This window comes from Acomys russatus, chromosome 6 (genome assembly GCF_903995435.1).
Source record: "Acomys russatus chromosome 6, mAcoRus1.1, whole genome shotgun sequence".
NCBI lineage: Eukaryota > Metazoa > Chordata > Mammalia > Rodentia > Muridae > Acomys > Acomys russatus.
This window is the reverse complement of record NC_067142.1, coordinates 9,777,119-9,789,367: the sequence shown is the minus strand read 5'-3', so window position 1 is coordinate 9,789,367 and position 12,249 is coordinate 9,777,119. Positions and strand designations below refer to the sequence as shown.

The window sequence follows — 12,249 nt, the reverse complement described above, 5'->3', positions numbered from 1 at the left end:
TATTGTCCTACTAGCTGATTTTATAGTGAAAAACAGGCAACTAAGAAAGAGGAACTGCAAGTCATTTCATTGGTAAAGTCACATACAAGCACTCAGAGAATGCTGCTTTTAGCCATCTTCAGGTTAGGAGGGGTGTTTAAAAAGTATCCTTGAATTTATCGTCCTCCATGTAATTGCTCCTAACTTTCCCTGGAATCCTTCTCAAGTTTATGGCCTCTTGGTTTGTTTTTGTTTTTGTTTTTGTTTTTGTTTTTTTTTTTAGTTATTATTAAACACACACACTCACACACACCCATTTACACACTCACATGCACACTCACACACACACACACATACACACACCCCAATAAATCCTACTGGGTTCATTTATTGTTGCTCATATGTATCTCATTTTAGCGCTGAGACTGTGTAGGGAACAAATATCAAAGGCTTGTCCCAAAAAAAATCTCTTCTCTCGCTCGCTTCTCTTTCCTTCTCTCTCTCTCTCTTCTCTCCTCCTCTCCCTCCTCCTCCCTCCCTCTCCCTCTCTCTCTCTCCCTCTCCCTCTCCTTCTCTCTCTCTCTCTCTCTCCCCCCCCGCTCCCTCTCTTAATCTCTCTCTCTCTCTCTCTCTCTCTCTCTCTCTCTCTCTCTCTCTCTCTCTCTCTCTCTCTCTAGCCATTAATGTCTTGTAGCTCTTCATCTAGTAAGAATTTCTCAATCCACAATGGCAAGTCAATTGATGTTTTCATTATGCAGAGTTTACTTAGGCAGCTCTATTGTGGAGATTGATGGGTATCATTTTGCTGACATATATAGAAGACAATATATATATACATATATACACATATATATACACATATATATATACATATATATATATACATATATATATATATATGTATATATATATATATATATATATACATACATATAGACAAGGTTTCCTATATGGAGCTCTGGCTGTCTTAGAATTTTTTCTGTATGCCAGGCTGGTCTTGAACTCAGAGATCTTCTTCCTCTGCCTCACAAATACTGAGATTAAAGGTGTGTGCCACCACTGCCAGGCAAGCTTTTTTAAATAATTGTATTCTATAGGTTTATTTTGTGTTATTTTGCTTTTAATTTGCCTGTATCATTGTTTCTTGTTGATAACAATTATTTGGTGTAATGAATTTCATTCTACTAAAAACTTTATTTGTATACTTGGCACATTTACATTTAATTCAATTATTGATATGTGAGAGCTTAAATAATTATTTATAGTTCATGCCTTTTGTCTGTTCAGATGTTTTAACTCTTCCCTTTATAATATAATATGTGTGTTGAGTAAAATTTAGAATTCATTTTGGTATGTGAGTGTATTTTTGCATAGCTTTCATCTGTGTTCTCTTGGGTGTTACAGCGTATGTACTTAAATTCTCATAATTTAATGTCATTATCATTTTATCAATGTAATTGAAATATAGAGAGGTTACCTCTTGTACATTCCTCTATCCTGTTATTTGTTTTAATTATTATTTTTATTGTAATTAGAATCTTATTAGTTGTTTTGCTTTTGTTTTAACTTTCCAAAAATGATTTGAAATTTTTAGATAAAGATTATTTTATTTTATTTTATTTTTATTTTTTTGGAGACAGGGTTTCTCTGTGTAGCCTTGGCTGGCCTTTGTAGACCAGGCTGGCCTCAAACTCATGGCTATCTGCCTGCTTCTGCCTCCAGAGTGCTGGGATTAAAGGCATGTGCCACCACACCCAGCCAAGAAAAGATAATTTTAGTTAACTATTAAATTGCTTATTTGTATTTGGTATAGTCTAAAATTTGGAAAGAAAGCCAAGAGAGGGTAATATTAGGCCCATGGAAGACTAGAAAATAGGAAAAATGACACTTGATTCCTAAAAGTGCATCTAATGCGCCCTACTCAATTTTACCCTTTGTCCATAGTTTTTGTTGTTCTGTTTTTGATGCTGTGGGTGTGTGAGTTCAACTTTGATTCTATAGAAACAGCATAGTGTCGACCAGTGTGCTATGTCACCGAGGTAGTGGGTGTGAAAGTTGTAATTATTTTTTAATGCCATTGACCATTAGACAGGATTAGTAACTAGTGTCTTTCATATCTTCTTTCTGAACAACACCATCTTCATACTATGGCTTGTCACGCTACTTTAGTTTATATGTTGTCCAAATTATTATATAATTTCCATGTGTAGATATTTGACTTATTATTTTTAGTAGTTGGTGTATATTCAACAGTATTCTTTATTCTTCCCATTGTTATTACATTTATCTCTTAGTTTTTAAAGTTTAATGTATTTCACCCTACGTCATACTCTTCTCTCTCTCTCTCTCTCTCTCTCTCTCTCTCTCTCTCTCTCTCTCTCTCTATCTATCTCTCTATCTATCTGTCTATCTATCTCAATGTGTGTCTGTTGTGTTTATGTGTATGCAGGGGCATACATGTTTGTATATACACTGAGGTCGCAGGAGTATGCTGCGTTTTCTATCATGTATGGTCATTTTTCCTTAGCACAGGATCTCTCACTGAACTTGGAGCTGACTACAACCGAGCAAGCTCTAGTAATCCTCCTGCCTCAGCTCCAAGCCATGCCAGGGTTACAGGCACACAGCCATGCCCATCTTTTTGTGTGGATGCTGGAGGCTCAACCTACTGTATTTTCAGGTTCTAAAATTTTAATTTGATTTTCCTTATATCTTTATTTTCCTATTATGACTGTGTATTTGTTAGTAGGACCAGTGTTCTTATTCACCTCTTCCAGTTGATTTTTGAGATAATATTCATTGCAAGGTCTGCATTAGATTTGCCAGATAATACTAACATCTCCTTTATCTCAGTGTAGATGATCATAAATTCTCTTCTGCATTCAATTAGATGTTATATAGCAAGAGATATTTTTGGAAAATTGTTGTTTTAGTCCTTATGTAAATCCCATTTAAAGATTCCATGTGAAATGTGTTCCTTTAAATTTGTGTAGATAGGGGATAGGGAGGTTTAGGTTGAATAGACCACATAAGGAGAAAAATTCAGATTTCCGTAGCCTTTCTCAAAACTGGCAGGTGAAATGTTACTTGATACTGCCAGAAAAATAGGAGTCTATTAGCCACTTGGTTTTTGCTTATAGGTATGATGGGTATTAAAAATCATATTTCTGAACCTTCTGTGACCCCCCCTCGTGACCTTCTGAGGAGGATCTGGTCTGCCTATGTTACAAACCAACTGTAGAGTCAATCTTTACTTCCTCAAATGCATTTTGACCCCATCTCTGCAATGAGTGGAAAACACTTTATTTCACCTGAGTCTAAGCTCTTCATCAAATGTTTATTGATAACATGAAGAAAAACTTGGCAATGTCTATAAAGGATTAAATTCTTTGATTTCTGGGATTAATAATCTGATTTCAGAAATACTTTCCCTGAAAGCATACTCATGAGACTTTGGGACACTTTTTTGCACCCAGGGTGAGTGGAGTTGACTCCACAGTTGATCTATACTATTTAGTTTTGATGGTTCCTTGTCTTAAAATGTTTGCTGTTATGCTATCCTCTTTGCCAGCCTATGGCTCCATAAACAATCTACCCAGTGATGAGCAAAACTTAATTCTCATTGCAGCCTGTTTATTCTACTGTCTAGAAAAACTACAGTATTTTCAGTAACCTAATAGGTTCTTTTGCTTAATAAACATACCATTTAGTAGATTTATTTATTTATATTTATTTACTTATATATAGAGGTTCCATGTTACTGCATCATTTAAAAATTATTATTAGATTCTAGGGTATACATCAGGCATATGTGTGGAAACTTATACATGGAGAAAGAATGGCAGCTTTTTAAAAGATTTGTACCATCTTACTGACTTCTTTCATATTAAGGATTTATGATGGCGTTAAGAAGATAGGAGTCTCTGTCTAGTTCTTGGATGCTGTGTAATAACATTTGCTTATAGTAGATCAGACCTAAGATTCCTGAAAATTGTTCCACTTACCCATGATAAGTTAAGTTGTCTATCTTACTTGAATAATCATTGGTTTTCCAGCTATCTTGCTATTGCTACCACAGCAGGGACTGTGGTGATTTGAATGAAAATGGGTCACCTGGAGGCTCATGAGTATGAATTTTTTACTCCAGATGGTAGTACTTTTGGAGAAGCATCAGACCTTGTTGGAGTAGGTATGTCCTTTTGGGAAATCTCTAAGGCTTCAAAAGATGCATGCCATGCCAGTGCTGCCTCTCTGCTTTATGGCTGTGGATCAAGATGTGAGCTCTCAGCTGGTCCTTCCCTCTGCTATGCATTCATACTGGATCTGAACTGGAAGAGCCTACCTAGGCCTTGTATAGGAATTTCTGTGTTTACTAAGCCTATATCCACAAATAGAAGGTCTATACACAGCATTCTAGAAAGTATTTTTTGATAGAAACTGAAAAAAAAAAAGAGACAACAGTGGCTTAGAAAAACTAACATAAAATTATCCACTCAGAATTGGCATTATTAAGTGAAGAGGTATCACTCTGTGAACAGCCATGATCACACCTGAGGAGGGAGAACATGAGAGTTACAGCCTCATAGCATGTATAGCATGCGGCTGTGCTAAGCGAGTGCCTTTGTTTTCAATGCTGAGTTGGGCCACCACCTCGTGCATATGGGACCATGAAGGAAAGAGCATTTCAATAACCTGAAAAAGGCTTCAGACTGTTGTAGGCTTTCACTTCACAGAAATGGATGTTTGTGTGTGGGTGTGGGTAGGTGGGGTACCTTGTGGTGTGCCTATGTGGTTCTGACTTAGTAATCTAGTTTAGCCTAGTGGCTTAGCCTGCATGCCTGAAGTTAAGAAAAGAAGTCATTGAGATCATAGTTGAATGTTGCCTTGGTCCTAGGAAGCTCACTGAGAGGAGAATCTGTACTTAATTTTTCCATCAAGGTCTTCCAACTGCCATAGTAGGCTCTGGTCAGTTCTTGTTTTAATGTCCCGAGTGCAGGTCTGGGGTTGTGGCCTGGTTTCTGGAGAGGCAAAGAAGCATTTAGAGGGTTGTGGCTTTTCATCCCTTATGATGAGCTATGCTAAATTCAGTCATTATATAAGAAGAATAACTGATAGCAAAATGTAGAATGAGGAAAGACAATATGCGCTTCTGGGTGTCAGCAACTTCTATATTATTCCCTTTATGGGTGTATCCTGAATCAAAATGTAAACACACATTTGTCAGTCTTTACACTAACTACAACGTTTACCAGATATCCTGAAACTTTTCTATTCCACTCAGTTTTCAGGGATTAATTGGTAGTATCATCATTGTGAGGCATGGAGAACCATGTAGCACTAATGCCCTTGGGAAAAAAAGATTTAATCCAAGAATATAATTTTACTTTGCAGGTAGAAAAATCTAAGCCTTTCCCTTTATAATATAAAGAAAGTAATACACAAGTTTTTACTTTAAAATTGCTACCATTTCCTATATCAAATAAATTCACGCACAGAGAGACATGCACTCAGTGTGTGTGTGTGTGTGTGTGTGTGTGTGTGTGTGTGTGTGTGTGTGCATGTGGTCTATTTCTCTGCCATTCATTCTGAGATGTAATGTTTCACACTATTAAATACAAAAGCACAGATGTAAACGTAACCTTTCCCCCAAAGATACTACATCTGCTTAAAGTCAACTTTATTGAAAGTTCCACAGTCATTATATTGGTAATAATTCTAGAAAAGAAGTTGTTTTTGTTTTCTGTGTATTGATTACTTTTCATTTCTCTTGCCATTATTGAGCCTTCAATAGTTCATGGTTTATTATGAGTTCTGTAGAATTAAGGAAGAAGTCAGAGAGGGTGAATTGTTGGCAATAAATTACAAATTGTGCCTCAAGGCTCAAGGAAATCCAGGCTTCCCTGGGCTCACTGAGCACAAGCCTTTCATGTGGGCTGCCTTCAGGCAGCATCCCTCTTGCAATCCATCACCCCTTTCCTATGGGACCTGCCCACTCCCTGAAGATTTAACAGCTGTTCTGTGGAGATGATTCAATTTAGTCTTTATTGCTTGATTTGACTACAGGAGGATCTTGCACATTTCAGAATGCAATAACAAAAACAACTTAAAGAAGACATAAAACATACCTACTATTCCTCTCCAAGTCTATCACCTTATGCTAATAGACCTCTGTATAGTAAATAATCAGAAGTAAATGGACCGTTGAAGTGTGTGTGTAGTAGCTGTAATTTGGATTATTATACACATAATATAGGATGTATGTTGCCCTGATAGATTCCTGAGCATGATTAAATTAAGTCCTGTGTTCTTTAAGAAACGATGTTTTCTTGCGAGTCCTACTCTATTCATGTAGGGCTTCAAGTGGTTTTCTTTTAATGAACATAAGAGTTCAGCTCTGAACAGAGAGTTAAGTCAATGAATTATATGTGAGCACAGGAACTTGAATCTGATCTTTTGAACTCACACCATAATCGTTGTCATCATCGTCATCATCATCATCCTCATCATCATCATCATCATTAATAGTTATAAATGGTAGTATGAGCCTCTGTTGCCAGTGCAGTGAGCTATAGAGAAAGGCCGATCCGTAAGGCTCACCTGTCTAGACTGATTGGTGACGTTCAGAAAAGGGAGAGAGGGAGAGCCCTCACCAGCTTCTCACAAAAGCTGGACAGTATCTGAGGGGTGACACTCAAATTTGTGTTCTGGCCTACATATATGTGTATGTACATTATCATGCAGATGCATAAACAACACACACAGCCTATATTACTTTACTTGGTCTTCCATTAAAGAAGAGAAAAGGACAAATAACTAAAAGGAAGTCTGAAAGTTAGAGAATTCGCTGTGCCAATTCACCTGTGTGTTTCTGTGTCTGAGGAGCTAAAGTCAAGGCATTGGATGAATGGTGGACAACACTAAACAGATACCATGGCCATCACATCGGCATGGCTAACATTGCAAAAGAATCACAGTGTGCCTTTTTGTATATTCTGGGTGAGGCCTGTTGTTTATGTCAACCAGAGTTTCCATAAGCAGCTCTCCCGGCACTTTAGTGGAGAGTGTGAGTACAGAGGTTCTAAGAATCTCTCAGCTGTGCAGCCTTGGGCAAGGGACCCTATACTGGTGCCTTCTCGTGCAAGTGGAAGAATTACAGTACATCTTTTCTATTGTCAATGGGAAGTTAAATCCTTTAACATGGCTAATACAATTCACAGTCAATAGTGATTACCTTGAATACCAGGAATCCTGGGCAGTTGAGTGAATCATCCAGCAACCTATTCAGATGAAGTTGACATGTGAACCAGTACTAACCTGCCATTTTATACAGTACAGGAATAGCATCATATACACTTTCTATGCCTTTGACTGCATGCGAATTATAATTTGACCCCTGAACTGTATGAATTATAAAGTGGCTTTGAATAGCCATATTATTACAATTTTATTTATCTTTCACTTGAAGAAATTTAATATGATTACTTCTATCTTGACGTGACTGAATGACTAACTCCTTTAAAACAAGACTTTAGGGAATAGAATGATGAAAGATGTTTTTTGTTGGACTTGAGTAAACTAGACATATAAAGGAGCATGCAGTGGGCATTTGTAAAGTTTCTCATTATTTGAAGCTGTGTGGGCATGAAATTTACTGATCTGTAGTTATTTATTTCTGGCAACTTGGTAGCTGAGAAAAACTGTCACTGAGAAGAAAGTGTGCAAATGTGTGGGAGCTTGCAGGCATCTGTGCATGCCCACATGTGTATTTGTATACACACACAAACACACAAACACACACACACACACACACACACACACACACACACACACACACACACACACACACACACACACACCTTACAGACCTTAACCTTTGCCTTACTTTCCTGTGACCCAGACACTTATCAGAGTTGCTCAAAGAAATCTCCCTTCTGACTAATGAAGCCTTTCAGCTCTTCAGCTTGTTTCCCTGATCAGGTTTCATCTCTGTGATAAGTGATACTCTCCCTTGATGATGGCTGTCTTCCTCTGCCATTAGACCAGTCTGACATTCATATCACTTTCCTCACAGCTGTGTGTGCTTCTCAGACCTGAAGAAGAATGATTTTATGTTGTTTGCTTCCTGAGCCTACTTCCTTCTTGTCTTCAGGAAATTGAGATGAAAACATTCAAGGTCAGATGAAGAATAATGTGTCTGAAAGTTAAATAATAATAATAAAATAAGTAGAGAGTGGAATGGTTATTACCTTAATTCATCTGGGCAGCTGGAATGAAATTCCATAAAGCAGGAAGCCTATAAACAACTGCAATTTCCTTCTGACATTTCTGGAGGCTGAGATCTCAGAGTGCAGCATGTTGAGACCTAAGATGGCCAGCTTCTATGATGATTTTAGTCTACTTCTTACTAGGTCTTCATAGGGTAAAAGGTCTAGGCAGGATCTAGGCACCTTCTGGAGAGCCTCTTTTCTTTTCTTTCCTTTTCCTTTTTTTTTTTTTTTTTTTTTTTTTTCTTTTTTTTTTTTTTTTGTCTTCGTTTTTTAAAATAGTTTTTTAAATTAATTTATTCTTCTTACATCTCAATGGTTATCCCATCCTTGTATCCTCCCATTCTTCCCTCCCTCCCATTTTTCCCTTACTCCCCTCCCCTATGACTGTTCCTGAGGGGGATTTCCTCCACCTGTATATGCTCATAGGGTATCAAGTCTCTCCTTGGCAACCTGCTGTCCTTCCTCTGAGTGCCACCAGATCTCCCCCTCCAGGGGACATGGTCAAATATGAGGCACCAGAGTAGGTGAGAAATTCATATACCACTCTCCACTGAAGTGTGGAGACTCTTCTGACCATTGCCTAGATCTGGGTAGGGGTTTAAAGTTTACCGCCTGTAACGTCTTTGGCTGGTGCCTTAGTTTGAGGGGGAACATTGGGCCTAAATCTGCCTATCATAATGTTCTACTTGTAGGTTTCTAGGACCCTCTGGATCCTTCTACTTTGCTATTCTCCTTTGCTTCTCTCATCTAGAGTCCCAATAGGATGTCTTCCCCTCTGTCCGAGTTTCCTGGTAAGTGAAGGCTTTCATGGGACATGCCCCTTGGGCTATTATGCAGATATAAGTGAGTACATACCGTTTGAGTCTTTCTGCTTCTGGGTTACCTCACTCATTATGATCATTTCTAGCTCAATCCATTTGTCCACAAATTTCGTGAATTCCTTGTTTTTAATAGCAGATTAGTATTCCATAGTGTATATGTACCACAGTTTCTTTATCCATTCTTCTCCTGAGGGACACTTAGGCTGCTTCCATATTAGGCTATTATGAATAAGTCTGCTATGAACATGGTTGAGCAAATTTTCTTGTTGTGTGCTGGAGAATCTTCTGGGTATATTCCAAGGAGTGGAATAGCTGGGTCATGAGGGAGCCCTATTCCCAGTTTTCTGAGATAGCACCAGGTATATTTACAAAGTGGCTGTACTAGTTTGCATTCCCACCAGCAATGAAGGAGTGTTCCTCTCTCCCCACATCCTCGCCAGCATGTGGTGCGCTTGAATTTTTGATCTTAGCCATTCTGATGGGTGTAAGATGGGATCTCAGAGTTGTTTTGATTTGCATTTCCCTGATGATTAAGGAGGTTGAGCATTTCTTTTAAGAGTTTCTCAGCCATTTGATATTCCTCTGTTGAGAATTCTCTAGTTCTAAGCCTCATTTCTCAATTGGGTTATTTGGCTTGGTGGTGTTTAATTTCTTGAGTTCTTTATATATTTTGGATATTAGACCTTTGTCAGATGTAGGGTTGGTGAAGATCTTTTCCCAGTCTGTAGGCTGTCGCTTTGTTCAATTGACAGTGTCTCCTGCCTTACAGAAGCTTTTCAGCCTCATGAGGTCCCATTTATTAATTGTTGACATTAAGGCCTGGGCGATTGGTCTTCTGTTCAGGAAATTGTCTCCTGTGCTAATATGTTCCAGGTTCTTCCCCACTTTTTCTTCTAAATGACTTATTGTCTCTGGTTTTATGTTGAGGTCTTTAATCCACTTGGATTTGAGTTTTGTGCAAGGTGACGAATATGGGTCCAGTTCCAGTTTTTTACACATAGACATCCCGTTAGACCAGCACCATTTGTTGAAGATGCTATCCTTTTTCCATTGAATGGATTTGGCTTCTTTGTCAAAAATCAAGTGACCATATCTGTGTGGATTCATATCTGGGTCTTCGATTAGATTCCACTGATCAACCAGCCTGTCGCTGTGCCAGTACCATGCTGTTTTAATTACTATTGCTTTATAGTACAGTTTGAGATCAGGTATGGAGATTCCTCCGGAGCACCTTTTATTGCACAAGATAGTTTTAGTTATTCTGGGTTTTTTGTTTTTCCATACGAAGTTCAGAATTAAACTTTCAATGTCTTTAAAAAATTCTTTATGTATTTGGGTAGAGATTGCATTGACTCTATAGATTGCTTTTGGCAGGATGGCCATTTTTACCATGTAAGTACTCATGATCCACGAGCAAGGAAGATCATTCCATCTTCTCATGTCATCTTCAACGTCTTTCTTCAGAGTTTTGAAATTTTTTTCATACAAATCCTTCACTTGCTTAGTTAGAGTAACTCCTAAATAATTTATATTGCTTGTGGCTAATGTAAAGAGTGTGATTTTCCTAATTTCTTCCTTGGCAAGCTTGTCATTTGTGTATGGGAAGGTTACAGACTTTTTTGAGTTCATTTTGTATCCAGCCAATTTGCTGAAGGTGTTTATGAGCTGTAGGAATTCTCTGGTGGAATTTTGAGGGTCACTTATGTACATTATCATATCTGCAAATAGGGATAATTTGACTTCTTCCTTTCCTATTTGGATACCCTTGATCTCCTTTTGTTGTCTTATTGCTCTGGCTAGAACTTCGAGTACTCTATTGAAGAGATATGGAGAGAGTGGGCAGCTTTGCCGTGTTCCCCATTTTAGAGGAATTTCCTTGAGTATCTCACCATTTACTTTGATTTTGGCTACTGGCTTTGCTGTATATAGCCTTTATTATGTTGAGGAAAGTGCCTTGTATCCCCGATCTCTCTAAAACTTTAAACATGAATGGGTGTTGGATTTTATCAAATGCTTTCTCTGCATCTAAAGAGATGATCATGTGGTTTTTTATTTTCAGTTTGTTTATATGGTGGATTACATTGATGGATTTCCATATATTAAACCATCCCTGCATGCCTGGAATGAAGCCTACTTGGTCATGATGAATGATATCTTTGATGTGTTCTTGTATTCGTTTTGCAAGTATTCTATTGATTATTTTTGCATCCATGTTCATAAGAGAAATTGATCTGAAATTCTCTTTCTTTGTTGAGTCTTTGTGAGTTATAGGTATCAATGTGACTATGGCCTCATAGAATAAATTTGGTAATGTTCCATCCGTTTCTGTCTTTTGGAGTAGCTTGAATTGTATCGGTATTAGCTCGCCCTTGAAGGTCTGGTAGAATTCTGCACTGAAACCATCTAGCTGTGGGCTTTTTTTGGTTGGGAGACTATCAGTGATTGCTTCTATTTCTGTAGGGGAAATGGGACTATTTACCTTGTTTATCTGTTCTTCACTCAACTTTGACAAGTGAAATTGATCGAGAAAATTGTCCATTTCCCTTAGATTTTCCAATTTTGTGGCATATATGCCTTCAAAGTAGGATCTTATGATTCTTTGTATTTCTTCAGTGTCTGTTATGTCTCCCTTATCATTTCTGATTTTGTTGGTTTCAATACTGTCTCTCTGCCTTTTACTTAGTTTGGCTAACGGTCTGTCTATCTTATTGATTTTTTGAAAGAACCAGCTTTTGGTTTTGTTGATTCTTTGGACTTTCTAATTTGTTAAGTTCTGCCCTGAGTTTGATTATTTCCAGGCGTCTACTCCTTTTGTGTGTTTCTGCTTCTTTTTTTTCTAGGGCTTCCAGTTGAGTCGTTAAGATGCTTATGTGCGAAGGTTCCAATTTCTTTTTAAAGGCACTTTGTGCGATAAATTTTCCTCTTAGCACTGCTTTCAATGTATCCCACAAATTTGGGTATGTTGTTCCTTCCTTTTTATTGAGTTTCAGAAACTCCTTGATTTCTTTCTTAATTTCCTCCCTGACCCAGGTGTCATTTACCAGAGAGTTGTTTAGTTTCCACGTACGTGTAGGCTTGTTGTTATTTCTGTTGTTGTTGAATTGCAGCCTAAGACCATGGTGATCTGATAGGATACAAGGTATTATTTTAATCCTCTTCTATCTGTTCAGGCTTGATTGTGA

The 12,249-nt window shown here is 37.8% G+C and overlaps 1 protein-coding gene across 1 annotated transcript in view; it reads left to right on the top strand.

Annotated features, from left to right (window-relative positions):
- LOC127190912 (contactin-associated protein like 5-1-like) overlaps positions 1-12,249 on the top strand; it is a 721,994-nt gene that overhangs the window by 237,667 nt on the left and 472,078 nt on the right. The gene's annotated exons all lie outside the window — the stretch shown is intronic.